Below are 19,272 nucleotides of genomic sequence, written 5' to 3'. Positions count from 1 at the left end.
GTATAGCCCTGAAAGGTCCTATCAAAGGAGACGGGCTGAAAGCCAGGAAATCTAGCTTCTGGGGAGGATAACCATGGGCTCCATCACATGGAATGAGGCTGCAATTTATCTGCTGGAGATCCAGGAGGCTCAGACCCTGGGCATTCAATTCACTGCTGGGAATGAGGTAGCTCTAACAGCAAAAGCTGAACAGCTTTTAAGGTTCTTAAACATTCTGTAATCCAATACCACATGCAGAATCAGGATAAGCGTATCGGATATCAATGTGAAGTAGTACAAAACAGAAATGTATCTTAGGCAGTCTTCCTTTTAATTTACATTTTAATGATAAAATGATACTGTTAAGTGAAGTAGACACATACCTCTCTGCCATAGCAAATGGAAGGTAAGAATACCACTTTACATGCTTAAATAACCAACTGAGCGTGGTCTCAAGAGACAAATAGTTCCAGTGCCTTTCAATTAGGAGGAAGAGGGACTCAATTTTAATAAGGACAAAACAAAAGTTACTCTCTTCCGCAGACATTCACCAATATTTAGTTGCCAATATCAGATAACTCCATGCAACAGGTCCATATATCTACACTTTATTGTGATAACTTCCCAAATTAACAGTATAGATATATTTGATCATATATTTGATAGATATATATTTAATAGTTTCTTAATATTCCAGTGCCTGAATGTACCACACTTTATTTAACCGATGCCTGAATGCTAGACACTTAGATTGTTTCCAGTATTTTGCTTTTATAAGCAAGGCTACATTCTTGTGCACTAATCTCTATATACTTGACCAATTATTTCCTTAAAACTAATCCAAAGATTTCAAGTTGATGAAGTAAAGGGTGTAAACTTGTTTAATGATTTCTGATACATATTATCAAACTGCCCTTGAGACAGATTGTATTTATAGTCCTACTAGCAGAATAGGAGTTGAGTAAAAGATACTAATCTAGTAAAATTCAATTTAAATATCCAAGGAAAAATATTCAGCTTTCAATAATGTTGAAATATATAGAAATTCAAGAGAAAAAAAATCAAAGAACCACATTAAAAATTTAAATGATGCAATTAATGTGTCCTTTCACTATTGAAAAATAATGTTTTATTTTGCTATATGCTGTAGATACCTAAGAGAAACACATTTCTAATTTAAAATTATATTATCCTTAATTTATCAGCAATATGAAGATTAATATGTAAGAAAAATGATGGAATTATAATACTACAAAAAAAACCCTTTAGAATTTCCTAACTTCCTTTTAAAGGAGTCTTAGCATTTTAGTTTTGATTCATAAATTTGGTTGAATTTGTAATTATATGATATCCCAAAAACCCCAGTGACTTTTACTTCAAAAATCTTCAAGTTCAACTTTCCCCCATTAAAATTAAAATGGCACATTCTTAGACCTATTTTAACAAAAACTGTCCTGAGGCTGAGAAGGAGTTTGGTCTTAAAAGGTAGGGAAACCAGGAACAGCCAGAACCTCTGCCAAGCGCCTTTCTGCTCTCAGCCTCGAACTCTGCTTTTGGGTGAAACAGACAATAAGAGCAAAAAAAAAGTTCATATAGGAAATTGGTAAAAAATATTATGCAGGCTAGATGCAGCCATTTAAAATCATACTTACTATAATGATTAAAATAAAATTAAAAAAAAATTTCAAAGTTCATGAAAAAAATCATACTTACTATAAAGTTATGGTAATATGAGAAAAAGCATATACCATTATTCTCATTAGAAATAATTATATATACACATATATTATGTACATAGACACATAAATATGTATAGTGTTTTGACTTTTTTAAAGATACAGAAAAAAGATAAGAAAAAAAATCTCAAAGTATAATATTAAGAATGATGGAATTGTGGCTCATTAAAAAAAATGCTTTCCAGGTTTTTCTGTTCCACATTTTCCATAATAAATAAGTAGGCTTTTAAATGCTACTTTACAAAATTCTGTCTCGCGGCGCACATTCCGCTTCGTGTGCTGTACTTTCCTTTGACAACTGCAGTCTGCAGCATCAAAAGTGAGGTTCAAAGGAAAAGCCTCAAGAAGTCGCTTACAGTCCTCATTACTACACTGACTAGCAACACACACTGTAATTTTTCAGTGAAAATGAAAATAAAATGGTTTTCTGCTTAAAGCTTCAGGTAACCATGCACCCTTACATGCTGACAACGAACCAAATCAGCACACCGTTGTCCCCAGCTCCCCTCTGAAACACTTCCTAACGCAACCACCCAGAGCTCCAAAAAGGAATAGCTGAAAGTTTTGCAAGTTAGTACTTTTGATTTTTTTCTTCTGCCATATGCTGCCAAAGTTGTTGATAGTCCCCAGTGCATATTAACTACAGATCATCATATTTCTTAACTGGAAATGACCAAAACCTTTGATGAGCTTGTAACAAATGATCGGATTTATCATCTCTTGACTCCTCTCAAACCTTGAAATATGACTTTGTGATCTTGGCCTGAACAAGCCCTTCACAGAGATACCTCCTCTGACCAGTCCCAAGTAACCCCCCACACTCAAAGCTAGAAAACTAGAAGAAAAAACATAGACAGTAAACCCTGACATTTCTCTTAGCAATATCTTTTTGGATATGTCTCCTCAGGCAAGGTCAAAAAAAGAAAAATTAAATAAATGGGACTATATCAAACTAAAAGTTTTGTACAGTGCAGGAAACCATAAACAAAACAAAAAGGCAACCTACAAAATGAGAGAATATATTTGCAAATGATATATATCTATTAGATATATATCAAAGAAAAAATAGATATAGATCTATTAGATATATATATTTGGGATTAATAACCAAAATATGTAAGGAATTCATATAACTTTATACTAAAAAACCCAAACAATGGAAATTAAAAAAATGGGCAGAGGCTCTGCATAGATATTTCTCCAAAGAGAACATACAGATGGCCAACAGACATATGAAATGATGTTTGACATCACTAACCATCAGGGAAATTAAAACCATGATGAGATATCACCTCACATCTATCAGAATGGCTACCATCAATAACTCAATAAAAATCAAGTGCTGGTGAGGATGTGGAGAAAAGGGTACCCTCACACGATGTTGGTGGGGCTATAAATGGGTACAGCCACTGTGGAAAACAGTATGGAGATTCCTCAAAAAATTTAACATAAAGCCCTCATACAATCTAGCAATTCAACTTCTGGACATTCATTCAAAGAAAAAAAAAAGCACTAATTTGCAATGATATATGCACCCTTATGTTCACTGCAACTTTGCTAATAGCAGCCAAGATAAGGAAACAACCTAGATATCCATCAATAGATAACAAATACAGATGTGGTATCTATGAGGTGGGGGGGGTAGGTTTACAGTTCTGAGTGTGCAAAACACAGTTGATTCTTGTATTAGTATATATTGATTATATATTATTTTCTATACAAACAACTGTAAGCCTACTTTTGCCCCACCCTATATATACAATGGAATATCATTCAGCAACAAAAAAAGAATGAAATTGTACCACCTGCAACGACATGGGTGGACCTGGAGAACATTATGCTATGTGAAATAAGTCAGGTAGAGAAATACAGTTACTACATAATTTTACTTATATGTGGAATCTAAAAACACAAAACAAATAAACCAAACAAAACAGAAACAAACCCATAGATATAGAGAACAAGCCCATGGTGGCAAAAGGGAGGAGAAAAAAAGTAACCTCACGGCTCTCACTATCAGAGAGCCCTGCTGTATCTTCATCAGAGCAACTACCATCCGTTCACGTTTTCTCGTGTTTATGCATTTATGTCCACCCCCCACCCTGGACCAGTCTTGCTCCGGCAGAGTTGGCACCATGCCTATTATGCTCCTATTCGTGGAATGAATGAATGAGTCTCTCTCCTACAGTATCTCTTCCCCCACTAAAATGAAAAGGTTCAATTAAATGCCTTTGCTGACTTACACATCACCTACTAACTATGCCAATTAGAGAACTCCTTCACTTGTTCCTTATGTGTTGTTGGATTACTTACTATCTCTACTTCATTATGAATTACTACTGTATTTTTTAATTGCTAATATTTGGTTACTCTGTGCCTGGTGCCAGACGAGCATTTTACACAGTTCATCTCACTGAATCCTCAGGCAATGATGCGGATGCTCATCGTATCACAGCCATTTCACAGATGAGGGAGCTGAAGCACCTTTCCTGAGGCCGCACGACTAGTGAGTGGAAGACCCTGGGTTCCACTCACGCAGCTGCACTCCCGGGCCCCGTGCTTCTCCACAGCACCACACTGCCTTCCATAGACAAAGGAACACCGGACAGACCAAGCGTCACGCTTCAGATAACTAACTACAGCACTACCAAAGTACAAGGACCCAATCACATGACACTCAAAGACTCTCTTGCACTATATGAAAAAAATGGGTATTCTAAGTAGCCTTTGAGGTTTTTGTTTGTTTTGTTTTGTTTTAATAGCCCTAAGAAGCACAGAAAACACACTTTTCTGAAAATATATTTTCAAATTTTATGCTAATAGGCCACACAATATGATCAATATCAAGACAATTTTAACATCATTAAACTTTAATTCCAAGCTGTTTTTTTTCTTTTATACTAAAAGTATAGAGGACTTGAGTAGTTTTGACCCAAAAACAAAAGATGTTAAACTTTGGAGCTATTACCACAACTTCAAACTTCAGTAATTTAAGCCTTCATAAAATGATGGTTTAGAAAGTCTATATGTGGAATCCAAATGAAAACTTCATGAGCAAAGCTTTCATTTAGACTCTCCCAAACTTGATGCTCTAAAAAAATGTCCAGCCAGCCCATAACGTGGAAACAATTATGAAAATTAAGACATTTGAAAACCACTCAAGCAGCTTTTATTTCTAGCTCCATCGGATGAGACAAGTTGCTGCCAGCCTTTCAGCTGGCTCTCAATGGTCTTCTTTTCCTGGGAGGAAGAATCAGGTGGAGCCCAAACAGGGTCCCTTGGAGCTGTGCATATTTTCTTTCCCTACGGTCCTCAGATGAAAAACAGTCCTCTCCTTTCTGGAAACCCCAGTCACATGGGGTTAGGTGAGTTGGTACGCTCACAACAGGAAAGAGATCGCTCCAGCATAAAAGCAATCACGTTTGCTCACTGAATTCTTTTTAATAATTCACATTAATGGCAAAATCAGGATAGCATGGGAGATTTAAACCCACATATGACCCTTCAGGTTCATTTTAGTCATTAATTTCAGGGCCTTCAAACTTATCATTTCCTCTTCCCAGAAGCCTCTTCCCCAGAAACTCGAAGAGCTCATATCTCCACCTCATTCCTGCTCAAACACCACTTCATCAGCGATCCCTGCCCTGCCACTATCTGAAAGAGCACCTTGCCCCACCCTGCTGCACTCTTGCCCTTTAGTACTTCATGTTTCCTCAGAGCATTTCTCACCACCTGATGCTGTCTACTTGGGGTGACGGTCCATCTCCCCATGCGCCAAGGATGTCGGGGACCTTGTGTTGATATGGCGCATCCCCTGTACCTGGAATGCTGCCCAGCTCGCAGCACTCAGTGAGCACTTGTTAAGTGGAGAATTCAATAAAGTGTCCTTGTGCACATGTGCCCACATGCACCCTAACCGTTTACCCACATGGAGCATTATTACTTTCTTCTTCTGCATACTTTCTAATTTGGGTCTCATAACTCTTTCATTTCCCTCTAGAGACTTGGCTCCAAGCCCTGCTGGCTGAGAGGTGGGGTGGGGTGGGGGCTGTTTGCCACCCTTGAACAGCAGCTTCATCAGAGCAAACAAGACGGGGTGGTCTGAAGGGCAGTGCCACAATGAGACCTCTCCCTCATCAATACAGACATCAGAAACTATAGCTCCTCTTTGGAACAAAATTTCAAAAGAGAGGGAACTTGATGGCCAAAATTAGAACAATTGAGCAACAAAATCGAAGCAGTATAACCCAAAATATAAAATAAACATCCAAGCCCTGGCTGGTGTAGCTCAGTGGATTGAGCGCGGGCTGTAAACCAAAGCATCGCAGGTTCGATTCTCAGCCAGGGTACATGCCTGGGTTGCAGGCCATAACCCCCAGCAACCACACATTGATGTTTCTCTCTCTCTCTCTCTCTCTCTCTCTCTCTATCTCCCTCCCTTCCCTCTCTAAAATAAATAAAATCTTAAAAAAATAAAATAAAATAAACATCCAAGAGTTCATACTAATATAAGTAAATGACTGAATAAATAATAAATGAGAAGGGAAAGGCAAACCTCCGATGCAGAAGAAATCCAAATAAATGTAGCTCTTGCACCCTAGAGGAGGGGACTGCAACTCCCACTCCTCAGCTGTCCTCTGTGCACAGCAACTTCCTCCCAAGAAGGACAGTATGAAAAGGTGAGGGTGGGGAGAGTCACTTTTCAGTGGAGAAACTTGACAAGCATGAAGATCAAGGTCATCAACTGGGATGAGTCATGCTGCTCGTCTGTGATCTTAAGAAAATGTGTTAGGAATGGCACTTCACTGCGTTTCCTTCCTCCCCAAACCCACAACCCCAGCCTGATCATGAGAAAAGCCTCAGACACAGCCCTACTGGGACACTCTATAAAATTCCTGATCAGGATTCAAAAACCATCCAGTCACCAAAAACAAGGAAAATCTGAGATACTGTCATACGTAAGAGGGAGCTAAAGAGACAAAACAACTAAAAATGATGTGTGTCCTAGATCCTGGAACAGAAAAGGGACATGAGGTAAAAACTAAGGAAATATGAATAAGGTATGGATATAAGTCAATAATAATATGTCCATATTGGCTCATTAATTGTAACAAATGTACATTAATTAAGATGTTAATAATAGGGAAAATTGTGTGCAGAAGTGGCGGTATAATGTGGGAACTCTATACTATTTGCTCAATTATACTGTAAATATAAAACTGTTCTACAAATCATTTTTAATTTTTTTTAAAGATGAGGGGAGAGGATATTATCAACTCTACTATACTGCAGTAATTTAAAAATAAATAAAGTCCATATGTTTTATGAGCAGTTCCTTTACTCTCTGCTATGGTAAAATACACAGAGGAGTAGCAATCTGTTTGAGATTCCATTTAAGAGGATATTGTCTGTAATTAGAGCATTGTAAGCCTCTGATATTACTAGGGAAAGCTCATATGTTCACTTTGGGGATGCCTGTTAAGTGCAGGCCTATCACAACCCTGTTACCTTACCTTACTACATATCAGGGGTGTCCAACCCATGGCTCGAGGGCAGCAAGGGGCCCAGGATGGCTACGAATGCAGCCCAGAACAAAATTGTACACTTACTTAAAACCCTTTTTTTGCTCATCAGTTTTCGTTAGTGTTTGTGTATTTAATGTTTGGCCCCAAACAACTCTTCTTCTTCCAGGGTGGCCCAGAGACACCAAAAGATTGGATACCACTGCACTAGATCACTTAAGAAAGCTGAACTCACATGTACTGAAGTTTTGTTACAATTTCTTAAGAATTTATGGTAATCTCGGGCACACTAAATTGGTCTGATTTGGCCCTCCGTTCTCTCCATAGAAACAGGTCCCACATTACACTCAGCGTCTCTCCTGGGTGGTGAAGTCACAGCCCACAGGCAGGTGGGCATGAGCGGCTGTGCTCAGGGATGGAGACATTTCCGTGCCGCAAGTCACCTTCAGCTTGGAGGTGGTGGCACACGGGAAAGCTGCAGCCTGAGCTGAGCGGAGTCAACAGGTTACCGGGCCGATGCCCATTTCTGAGCCCTGTAGGTAGGGAGGATGGCCTGTGGCGTGTCAGCCAGGTCAACCGCTACGTTTTCTCCTGTGGCTGAGCGGGCGGGCTTGCAGGAGGCCGTGGTGTGCACACACAGCTTCTACCCTAGGACTTGTTTAATAAACAACTACAATCAAGTTTATTATTCCCGGGATCTCACTGATGACTAAGGACTATTTTAAACCTCTTGACTAAACAGGAAAGCAAACCTGAAAACATATAGAACTAAACCAAATGAAAGAGGTGAGACCCAGATTTTATATGGATTGGCAATTCTTGGCTTAGTTTATCCACATATAATGTAAATCTTTCATTGTGTTTACTTTCTCTAGTGCACAATTTTTAAACTTTTTAATTGAATTTATTGGGGTGACACTGTTACTAAAATTACACAGGTTTCGGGTATACAGTTCTACAATACATCATCTATCTGTATACTGTATTGTGTGTTCACCACCCGAATTATACAATTTTAATCTCATCTAACTCATCAGATATATTTTGTCCTTTGACCCTCTTAAAAGTAAAATGCTAACCAAAATGCTCAAAATTAATAATATGTATAAATAGCATAACTGCATATGTTCTGTTATACAGGAAATGATCCTTAGACTGTTGTGTAATCATGTCAGTAGCTTTGAAGGAGGAAAAAATGCCAAAACTCAAAGAACGTTGTCACTCAGTGAAAACTATATTTTGAGAAATTTCAAAGTGCTTGCTCATAGCAAATGACTTCCCATGAGAAGGAAATTGGATTTCTTTATGTTGTAAAATTGACAACAGACAAAATGTTCGTCCAAACTGTTTGTCCTAATCTAACTGTGGTACTGCATTCCCTCGAGTACTCCATTGCATGCCCCCCGCCCTCTGCCTGCAGTTCTGACACTGTTCAAGGGTCTTGTTCTACATGGTTTGCCCCAAATAATCCCCCCCATTACCAGCAGCAGGTCAGCAGTGACCTGTAGTGATCCCTCCATGCTTTGGGCACCATGCTGGCCCAGGTTAGTGCCTGACTGAACCTTGAAACTCTATATAGCAAAGAAAATCATGTTTTCAAAGCATGTGGCCAGAGTGGAAAACAGTTGTTTTAATCAAGGCTTCAGAGGCTGGCAAGGAGCGCGGTGCTATTGAAAAACCAGGCGTGGTCTGGCAGGAATCCCACACTGGTCAGGAAGCAGGTTTATCATCAATGCCCGAGGCTCAGAGCCCGCCCTACCATCCTGCCTCACTCTCCCAGCCCGGGCCAGACTGGTGGTAAAATAGCACATCTGTGTAAAGACAGCCAGGTTATGGCGATGCATGTAAAAGACATTTGAATGCTGTGTCTGATCCCATTGTTGGCCCCTCCAGCTCCACTTGCCAGCCTCCTGCATCTGGTCTTTACGCAGGGGGACAGCATCAACAGGCTCCCCCGCCTTCCAGCTCCTACCAATAACAGGTACCATGAGAGGTACAGCAAGCCATCTGGAGGAGGGAGGAGGCTGAGAAAATGATTTCCCCTGCTCCCTCCCTGCCTGGTCACTGTAGGTTGGCTGGGTTGGCCCCCATCAGGCCACTTGTCCTCTCCCTCCCTCATCTTTCAGGTTGAGGGGTACTGACTGCTTTTTGCTGTTTCTGCCTCTGGGGCACTGCAGCTACACCTCTCTTGTTGGTTTGCATGAACTCTGCCCTCCAAGTGACCATCCCCCACTCCGAGTACCAGTTGGACTGGATCATTGGTTTCCTGTGGGACTCTGAGTAATACAGATGTCATTTACAGCACATTGGAATACAATAGAAAGTGCTATTTGCAAGGTTTTAATATGTTATGGAGTTTCTTAAATCTTTTAGTAAGATCTAACACACATAACATTTTCTGGTTATAAACGTAACGACTCTCAGAGAAGGAAAGAGGAATATGCCTTGGGCATGGGCCAGCAGCACAATTCTTGATGCCCTCCATGCCCCCTTACACAGACCTGCACCCTAGTAAATTTCTCTACACACGGGGCTTCAATAAAGGAGCAACTTACCCACAGTTGCTGGGGTTATATAAAACAAAGCCGACTGCACTGGATTCCAGCAGATCCCTGCACAGTGCAGTCCAGCTCAGAGGTCTAGTGCAATCCAGGATCAGTTCCCAATCTCTCTGTGTTCTTAATCTTGTGTACCACAGAAATACATGACATGGATGTAAGTGTTAATTTGGGCCTAAGGATTAACCAGGATTGAAACAAGACACTGCAGAGAAAAAAGCAGTAGACTTCTCCTTAGCAGACCTGTGAAGAGGGCAAGGAGGAGGGTAATGACAGCCTGAGCCAAGGGGACACTGCAGCCTCATGTGAGGCAAAAGCAACATGAACATAGCTACAAGAGCTGCATCTTGGTGGGTACCACTGGTGCATCCTCCCAAGTGGCATTTCCCGTGGCATGGCTAGCCATGAGGGATGCTGGGTGAGTGCTGCTCTCCCGGAAGCTCTGCAGTCTGCAGCCCTGTTGGAGATGCCATAGATGCAATAGGTCTTTAAACCCAGGGGCTTAAGCCTGACTTAATCCCTGAGTAGACAAAAAAGCTTGCGGCAGGGGAGGAGTGCTCAGGAGTAAGCTCATCCCTATTCCATCCACAGCCTCAGTTTATTCTAGTGTTCTTCACCTCTGCTCTTCTGATATGAATACAAATGTCAGAGGCAATCTGGAACCTATACAAATCTATACAATTGGAACTTTCATACATGCATCTACTGATTCTCCTAAAGTGTCTATACCAGACTCAGACTCTCTTTCAGCCAAGTGGGGGGGTGGTGGGGAAATCCTCTGATTTGCACTGTAGAAGCATTCTCTGCCTCGGGGTCAGCCTTTGCCTCCAGACAGTGAGCTTCTGCTGGAAGCAGGCATGTCTGTGCACCCAGTGCCCAACACGGGGGCACACAGTTGATGCACAACAAACGCTTTGTTCCCCTGTTGGTTAGTTTCAGTTCACTGGTTGGAAGGAGAGGAGATGGGAACCTGATCACACTATATTGAGTAATGCTTCGGAGATATGGAAGTAGAAAGAAAGTATAGGCTATTCTTTCAAGAAACTTGGCTGATAAAATTCTTGGAAACTCTCCTACGGCATTCAACATACTTTATTAAATATTTGTCTTAACCTCACTTCTAAATCTACTGAGAGCAGAACTGGTATCCATCTGTCTCCCTGTTCTTTGAAGCACAAACACAAAAACTGGCTTGTAATTGGCAAGAAATAAAGTTTGATGGAATAACTCCCCAAATCGTGTTTCCAATCCTTTTCCTTTGGTTTCACTGTGGAAATTGATAAGTAGTTATTCCCCTCTTGAAACTCCCCTTCCAAGGCTTTGTGACTACCCTCTCCTGGACCTGGTCCCACTGTGCTCAGCATTTACTTCTGTCTCCTGTTCTTCCATCAGCTTTGACGTGTATACATCCTAGACTCAGTTCTCAGCCCTCTCTCTTTTTTTCCCCTTTAAATTTTCTTACACTATTACTTACATTATTTCCTCTATGTGATGTCTTCCAAATAATTATCTCAAGCCCTGGCACCTCTCATGTCCTCTCTCTCTCTCTCTCATGCTAAGCTCCCAAATCCCAGATAAACAAGATAAAAGTCACCATAAGGGTAGCAGGCATGCAGGTGAGAACTCTCAGCCTCCCTCCAGTCCGCTGTTGGAGATCATGAAGCCACAATAAGGAACAGTTTCAAGTTTAAACATCAGGTTTTTAATGCGGGAGGCTAAACATCAGGTTTTTAATGCGGGCTGGCCACAGGTCTCACTAGTTGTGTGCAGTACAGCATTCACCAGCTGGCGAAGGGGTTTGGAACTGGAGAGGCTTCATCCCACTCACACTGGTCAGTTCTCCCTCTTCTTGGTGCTTTGTTTGGGTACAGGGTACAATGTTGGGGCTCCCCTCCCTGATGCCCACCCCCAGGCCCTAACTACTGCCATGCTGCAGCCTTCAGAGATGCTCCTGCCCAGCACTCTTGTGGCTTCTCCCTCAGTTCCAAACCAGGGTATATGGTTCCTGGACTTCCACCTGGTAAGGGTTCTCAGTCTCTTTTCATGCAAACTTCCCCTTGTCAACCTCACCACACAACCAGCCTCTGGGCCTCAGGCTGAGTAAAAGGGCCAGCAGGACCCCAGACTCCATTTCCTAAGAAATCCTGCTGTGTGGTGAGACATGGACCTCAGGGCCTTCTCTAGCTCATGAATAGTTGTATAATGCCCTGCAACTTCTCTTGTGATTACTTTTTGTGCCACTATTTAGCCTTATGTTCTATGGCAGAGACTGCTAAATTGTGTTTCCTTTTTTTTATAGAGTGATAAACTCCATTTTCCAGACTTTGCAGCCAGGGTGGACATGTGACTAAGTTCTCTCCAGCCGGAGGTGAGCGTAAGTGAAGTATGCCACTTCAGGGCTGACCCAGAAGCACCGAGTGTGGGCTGCGCTGCGCTCTTTTGTCTTCCTGCAAGCTGGAACACAGCCTGTGACCTGGCGTGATCACTCCGACCAGGCAAAGTCCCAGAAGTATGACTCAAAGTGGTGCATGGACTAGTTTCCATCAGTGAGGGCATGAGTACAGAAACTGTGAGTACACACTTACCAACATTTACAGCACCTGGACATTGCTGTAAAATACAAGTGGATGACCCATGGGTATAAACCAGAAGTACTGGTCTTTGGCACACTGAACATAAAGAAACCAGTGTTTAAACAATGCAAGTTTGGAAGCAAGGCCCTCACAGATGACGGAAAAACAAGAGGTGAGATACCCTTCAAACCTGAATGACTTATCTTAGAACTGTGAACGAGAAAAGAATAAACTTTTGTTCTTGTTTTCTTCCAGTCGCTGTTTTGGGGCATCTTTGCCTAAGAAGACTGTGGCTCCAGGTGAAGGTGTTGGGAAGAAACAGAATGTGAGTGTGTGGCAGCTGCTCAGCACAGCGTTAGCAAGGCTTACAAGCAAGAGATGAGCTCGGGCCAGAACTGTTTGTAAGTTTGTCACAAAGGTGGAAAAGAATAAACAGCATCCAGAAAGAGGGTGCCTTGGAAGAATAGGGAAGCTAACTGCTCCTGGAACTCCAAAGAGCAGAAAACAGTATCATCACTGACAGCCTCTCAAAGGCCTCTCGATAAGACGATGCCGTGGCCCAAAAGGACACGGACCTTCAGTGAACACAGGAGAAAGGCTGCAGCTTCTAGACCAAGTCTGTGTTTTACAGCACCTCAAGGCAGAGGCCAGTGAGGAAGGGAAGAGGGAGGCTAGCACAGAAGGTGGGAAATAAGGCACACTGGGCCAGAAACAGAATTTCGATGTGGTAACTGGCACGTGGGATGGACTAGATGCGAACAGACCCATAAGAAGCCTGTGACCTTTTGATGGAATTATGTTGCCGTGGAAGCCACAGCTGGGCTTGGAATGGCCCGTGTTTATTCTCCCCCAAGAAGCACACACTTTCTGATATGGATTTCAGATCCTGCCACAGAGGGTCATGAATGAGGAAGAGCGTCCCAGGGGACACAAAGTCAGGGCCCCTGGGAAGCCACTCCCTAGGGACATAAAGCTGACTTCGAGGCCAGGGCAGAGAGGCCTGGAGCACTGTGGCTCAGCAGGGATTCTTCATTCTCAGGCACCTGCTGCTGCTATGCATCTATCTCCCATTCTCCTGAATGAGAGCTCTGTTTTGTGGTTTTGTTTTGCGGGGGTAGGGTTCTTACTTCTTTTCCTCCATTGTATAATGATGCTTCTCAGTCAGAATAAAGGAATAACAAACATTTTAGCATGGGTATTAAGAACAGAGATTAGAGAAGGGAAGGCCAGACCTGTGGCGTTCTGGTAAACTCTACCCTTTCAAGGAATGCATGGTGGCCGGTGATACACACGGAGGGGTGGGGCAGTGAGGGGAAAGGAGCAGATGCTGTGGCTTCGGCTGGATCTGAGTCAGATGCAGGTTCATCGCTTTCAGCAATGACTCTAACCTGGCCCCCTGCTGATCCAGCCAGAGCTTTTCTTCCTCTCTGAAAATGGCATAATTACTACACCTACCATAAAGGATTGTTGAAAGGATTAAATTTATGTTTATAAAGTGCTTAGCAAGATGCCTAATAAATGGTAGGTGATACTTCCCAAGAAAGTTAAATAACTCAAAATTTTTTATAGAAATAGAAAAAAATCTTAAAATTTATGTAGAATCACAAAGGATCCCAAAGGGCCAAAGCAATTTTGAGAAAGAGCAAATTTGAAGGCCTCATACTTCCTGATTTTAAAAGATATTATTACAAAGCTACAGTAATCAAAACAATGTGGTACTGGCATAAAGAGAGATATATAGACCAATGAAACAGAATAGACAGCCCAGGAATAAACCCTTGCTTATACAGTTAAATGATCTTCAGTAATAGGGCCGGGAATACACAACAGAGGAAAGATAGTCTCTTCAGCAAATGGTTTTGGGGCAAGTACTGGTAGATAGCCACATGCAAAGAACGCGGCCTCTGAAGGCAGTGGGCCTGAGTCTGGAGCCTTGCTCACTAGCGGGTCAATTAACCTCTGTGCCCCAGTTTCCTCACCTATAAAATGGGATCACAAAAGAATCTTCTACTAAGATGGTTGGGAGATTTAAATAAGGTGCTTAGCATAGCTTCTAACATGTAATTTTAATTTCTTTACTGCTATTTGTCAGTGGGCTTGAGGAAAGTTACTTAACCTCTTTGAGACTCAATTTCCCTGTTGCCAAAGGGAGACAAACTCTAACTTATTGGTTACTGGGTCAAAAGGAAGGATATAGATGGCGTAAAGCCCTCAGCTCAGTTCTGGGTCCAGAGGAGTCAGGAAAGTCCACTAAGCCAAAGAGCAAGCCTGTTCCCAAGAGGCAGGGGAGAGAGGGTCCCAACAGAGATTACCAGGGAGGGGAGACCAAAGTGGGGAACACCCTCCCTCAGGCTGGGTGGGTCCCTGGCATAACCACCCTGAAGCCAAGGCCTTCTCTCCTCCACCACCCTGTCCAGACTCATCAGCTGGTGTTTCTCACCACTAACGAAAAACTTTAGTCCTGGACAAAACAAATGTGTACAAGGAGATAAGCTTGCTGAGTTGAAAGCCTCCTGTCTAACCTTCTGATTCTATTATTATACTTCCTCTAGACCTCTCACTCCATGTGGATCTTAGAGTAATCCACCAACATATTTTCGCTGACATACCACTGCATGACTTCCAGAGTGAGTTCACACCTCGTTTTCCAGTGGCTTCCACGGTGAGATGGGCAGGGCAGCCTTCTCTGTTTCCAGAGAAGAAAACCAGCCCTGGGAGAGACTAATTCACTCTGGCCAGCTGGCATCGTGCTGGCCCAGGGATCTTGTCACCACACTGACCACTGTGGCCTTTTTTCAGTGGTTAATTCTATTTTCCCCTGAGAGTGAAATATGAGATTTGTCCTCTATAACAACATTAATGCCTCTTACAAACATTTACTGATTCTAGAAGAAATACAATATGATTATGGTAAATGTCAATAAAAATTCGTAACTATATCTCTCCTTAGAATTTATGACAAGAGTTTATGGGCGGAAAGTTCACATAATCAAATAAAAATGGCAGACTAAAACTCTAAGTACATGATAGAAAATGGCAATGATTAGTCAGTTTGCCTGTTTTAGAGAAAACTCAGAGGAGAAAGCAAATGGTTTACTTCTAATATGTGGAATGATGTAACTTAAGAAACACCTTCTCCTTAAGCATGCTACTTTTCCCATCAAACTTATCTGCCTATAAGAAATTAGACTGGAAATTAACAGAGAAAAACTAGTAATGACCTAGTGGCAATCCTTGCTGACCTTGCTGTCCCTTTCCCTCTGTTGGATATTCGTGGATTTGGCATATGGGGACAGCTGCATCCATGTCATGGTCAAGATCCATTGGGCCCGTGACTGTGGATTCTACCCAACCACTGATTCCTGTCTTCCCTGTCCAGGTGACATTTTCCCACTGTTCACTACATGCAGGGGAAGGCCAAGCATACAAAAACATGTGTGAAGATGTAAAATGCACTCAGGAAGCTCATAATCTACAGCAGTGCATATTCGGCCAGGGCTAATCCTCCACTTTCCCCAGGGACATCTCCCAATATCTGGAGATATCTGAGATACACATGACCTAGGGGAACTACTGGCACATAGTGGGTAAAGGCCAGCAATGTCGCTACACATGCTACAATGCGCAGGACAGCCCACAACAAAAAACTGTCCACCCTGATGTCAGCAGTGCCAAGGCTGAGAAACCCTTGGACAGGGGATGGACAGGGGACAGTGAGACACAGAAGGAAATGTAACATAGGGGTGAGAATGGCATGGGCAGTAAGAAACAAAAGTGAAGTGCGCGCAGACTGACCACATTTAAACAGGAGGATAAAATTCAGTGTTGGCAAAAGGGTGTAGGGAAAATGGCACTCTCGGACCATGCTGGTGAGCATAAAAATTGATACCACTTTTGGGGAGGGCAATTTAAAAATGTATATACTGCCCTCGCTGGTGTGGCTCAGTGGATTGAGTGCTGGCCTGCGAACCAAAAGGGTCGCTGGTTCAATTCCCAGTTAGGACACATGCTTGGGTTGCAGGCCAAGTCCCCAGTAGGGGGTGTGTGAGAGGCAACCACACATTAATGTTTCTCTCCCTCTCTTTCTGGTAGAGAAATACCATTCTCTACCAAAAAAGAGGAATTACTAAGTCAGGGAAAGTACGAGATAAGTCTGGAATATCCTGTAGTGCCAGAAATTGTTTAAAGTGCTCAGGGAAGGAGAGCGATGTCAAAAGGATACAGGATGTCAAAGGGCCAGCTCGAAGGGACGTCCGTGGGCCAAAATGAGGACCATGTGACCATCAAAATAAACAGTGACAGTAACAGATGTCAACATTTTGAATATGAAGGAAATCCACACATATTTCCTAATATAAATTAATAAATAAATGAGAGGAAAAAAGTTCTTCCTTAGAGTGAATGCCAATTAACAAATGCAGGAGTGATGGAAATAAAGAGTCACTCTTTGGCGGCATTCAGAGAGGTGGCTGATTCAGGCATAAGTCATCAATATGATAAGGCTGTAGACAGAGGTTTAATGAGGAGTAGGCTATTAGCATAACCTTGGAATACTTTCCTACAAATTTATTGGTATACATTTCCAGGGGGAAAATGGTGAGTTTCAGGTGGGACGATCTGGCAGACACCAACACAGCCAGGCAACCGAGGCCAATACTCCAGTGGTGTGACAGGTTGGTACTCTGGACCCTCTAGTGTTACATGCTGAGAAGAGCAGAGTACGTATTCCTGCCAAGAACACGTGGCGTGAGTCTGGTTCTGAAGAAATACCTGCTAGGTTCAGGCTGAGTCATCCTACAGCTGTAAGAGCTATGAGCTAAGACCTGCACAACTGCAGGGACTTTAGGAACAGGGACAGTCTGAGGAACTGCTCCGGAACAGACATGACAAACCTAACACAGGCCCAGGCCAGACAGGGAAAAAGACATCTAGGGGGACAACTGATGAGATATGAATGGGCTCTGTGGATTGGATGGTAGTGTGGCACCATAGGTTCAATGTCCTGACTTAGTCATGCAATGATTAATTGTATGTGCCAACTTGACTGGGTTAAGGGATGCCCAGACAGCAGGTAGGACATTATGTGGGTGTGTCTCAGGGTGTTCAAGGAAGAGATTAGCAATTGAATCAGCAGACTGAGTAGAGAAGAGCACCCTCACCCATGTGGGTGGCCTCCTGTGACACACTGACGGCCTGAGTAGAACAAAAAAGTAGAAGGGCAAATTTGTCACGTTGCTTGAGCTGCGACATAGGTCTTCTCCTGCCCTTGGACACCTGTGCTCCTGGTTCTCAGGCCTTCAGACTCAGACTAAACTACACCACTAGCTTCCCTGGTTCTCCAGCTTGCAGATGGCAGATTGTGGGGATTCTTGGCCTCCATGATCTCAACAGCAAATTTCTATAATGAATCAATCTCTCTCTCTCTCTTCCTCTCTTCTCTTTCTTTCTCTCTATATAACATATTTATATATAAATAACATATATATTTAATATAGCTATACATAGATAATACTTATATTCTATTGGTTCTGTTTCTTGGGTGAATGCTGACAAATCTAAATGCCATGGAGAGATAGAAAAGGATTATACTTATTTTCCCTTTGTTAGATCCATGCTACAGTTTAGTCCAAGCAGGGGGAAAAGCCCCCATTCAAAGAACTGACCCATTGAAAATCAACCAGGGCAAGGAGGCAAATGATACAGTGATTTTCTATACCCAATCCCTTGGGGCAGCTCCAGAATCTCTGCAGAGGAGGGGCTCCAGGGCACTCTGAGGGGAAGGCTTGGACCCCAGGGGGCTGCCTCCAAGATGCAGTAACAAAGCAAGCACAGTACTTTTATGTAGACCTCATGCTGGGAGGGCCTTTGGGCACACTGATACAGTTTATGGAAGGGCTAAAGTGCCCTCCAACCTAGCCCTGCCACCTACCAAGCCATCCCTTGACAATACCACTGAATTTGCACATGGCTGAGTAAAGGCCAAGGCAAGTAAAAACTGCCACCTAATGTCCCAGCAACAATGAAGGCATAGGACTAGCTGATGAGGAGCTAGGGGGGCTGACAAACATCATTTGGAAGGGGTAAGGCAGGCTATACTGGGCGGGCTGATTCCAGAGTGACATTCAGCCTGGCCCAGCCTGAGGTGTGTGAACGATTCACATCTGAGAAGAGGCCAGGTCCATGGGGCCCAGATAGTACTGGGTCACAGGTAAGGGAGGCATTCAAGGCAGCAGGTGGACAGGACAGGAGCTGGGGGCCAGGCACTGCAGAGGCCTGGTAAGGGGGAGTGAGGAGGAGGACATCAGCCTGAGGAGTGAAGAGGTAGTGGGGACAACCCAGGAAATCAGAATCTTCCTCTCACTGGCTCCTACTCACCTGGCTCACCAGGCAGGTCAGGCAGAAGCAACACGTGCCTTTTGGATCAAATGGAATAATTAGCTTAACTGTTTGAGAGGGGAAATGCCTTGAGTCAGTTTAGTGTTTTGCAGAGTGAACCACCGAGGCCCAAGTCAGCCAGAGGCACGGGGTGGGGGGGCCCTCCCCCGCACCCCCCCCCCCCCACAGGGCTTCCCACCTCAATGTCTGAGCACTGCCATTGCCACTCTCCTCGGACATATCGACTGGTTGGCTAGCTCTTGGTTTTTGTCCCTGAAGAACTGAGATGAGCAGACAGTACAGGTGATTCTAAGAAGGAAATAAAGCTTCTTCAGAACTTTGCCCTGTGTCTTCAATTATACAGTATTAGATAATATCAGTCCTGATATTTATCTTCCTCTTGTATTCCCCACAGAGCAGTTTCTGAACCCTTGGCAGGATTTCCTCCTTGATGTCTCCTTCGATATCAGGGGACTGCAGCCGTGTGCACTTAGCACACCCGGCACCCACACGGAAGTCCTACCACCCC

The 19,272-nt window shown here is 43.2% G+C and overlaps 1 protein-coding gene across 2 annotated transcripts in view; it reads right to left on the bottom strand.

Moving 5' to 3' along the window:
• LPAR3 (lysophosphatidic acid receptor 3) overlaps positions 1-19,272 on the bottom strand; it is a 70,530-nt gene that overhangs the window by 48,219 nt on the left and 3,039 nt on the right. The window contains exon 1 of one of the 2 annotated variants that reach the window (XM_045835466.1): positions 6,271-6,332. The exons of the other annotated variant lie outside the window; for it this stretch is intronic. The gene's annotated coding sequence lies outside the window, so the exon portion shown is untranslated. Of the gene's footprint in view, positions 1-6,270; positions 6,333-19,272 lie in introns of those variants that run through there. 2 annotated transcript variants of the gene reach the window in all.

This window comes from Phyllostomus hastatus, unplaced genomic scaffold (assembly GCF_019186645.2).
Source record: "Phyllostomus hastatus isolate PE091 unplaced genomic scaffold, TTU_PhHast_1.1 phas_contig_209, whole genome shotgun sequence".
NCBI classification, from domain to species: domain Eukaryota; kingdom Metazoa; phylum Chordata; class Mammalia; order Chiroptera; family Phyllostomidae; genus Phyllostomus; species Phyllostomus hastatus.
The sequence above is the reverse complement of the archived record's forward strand: the minus strand, read 5'-3'. Positions and strand labels throughout refer to the sequence as shown.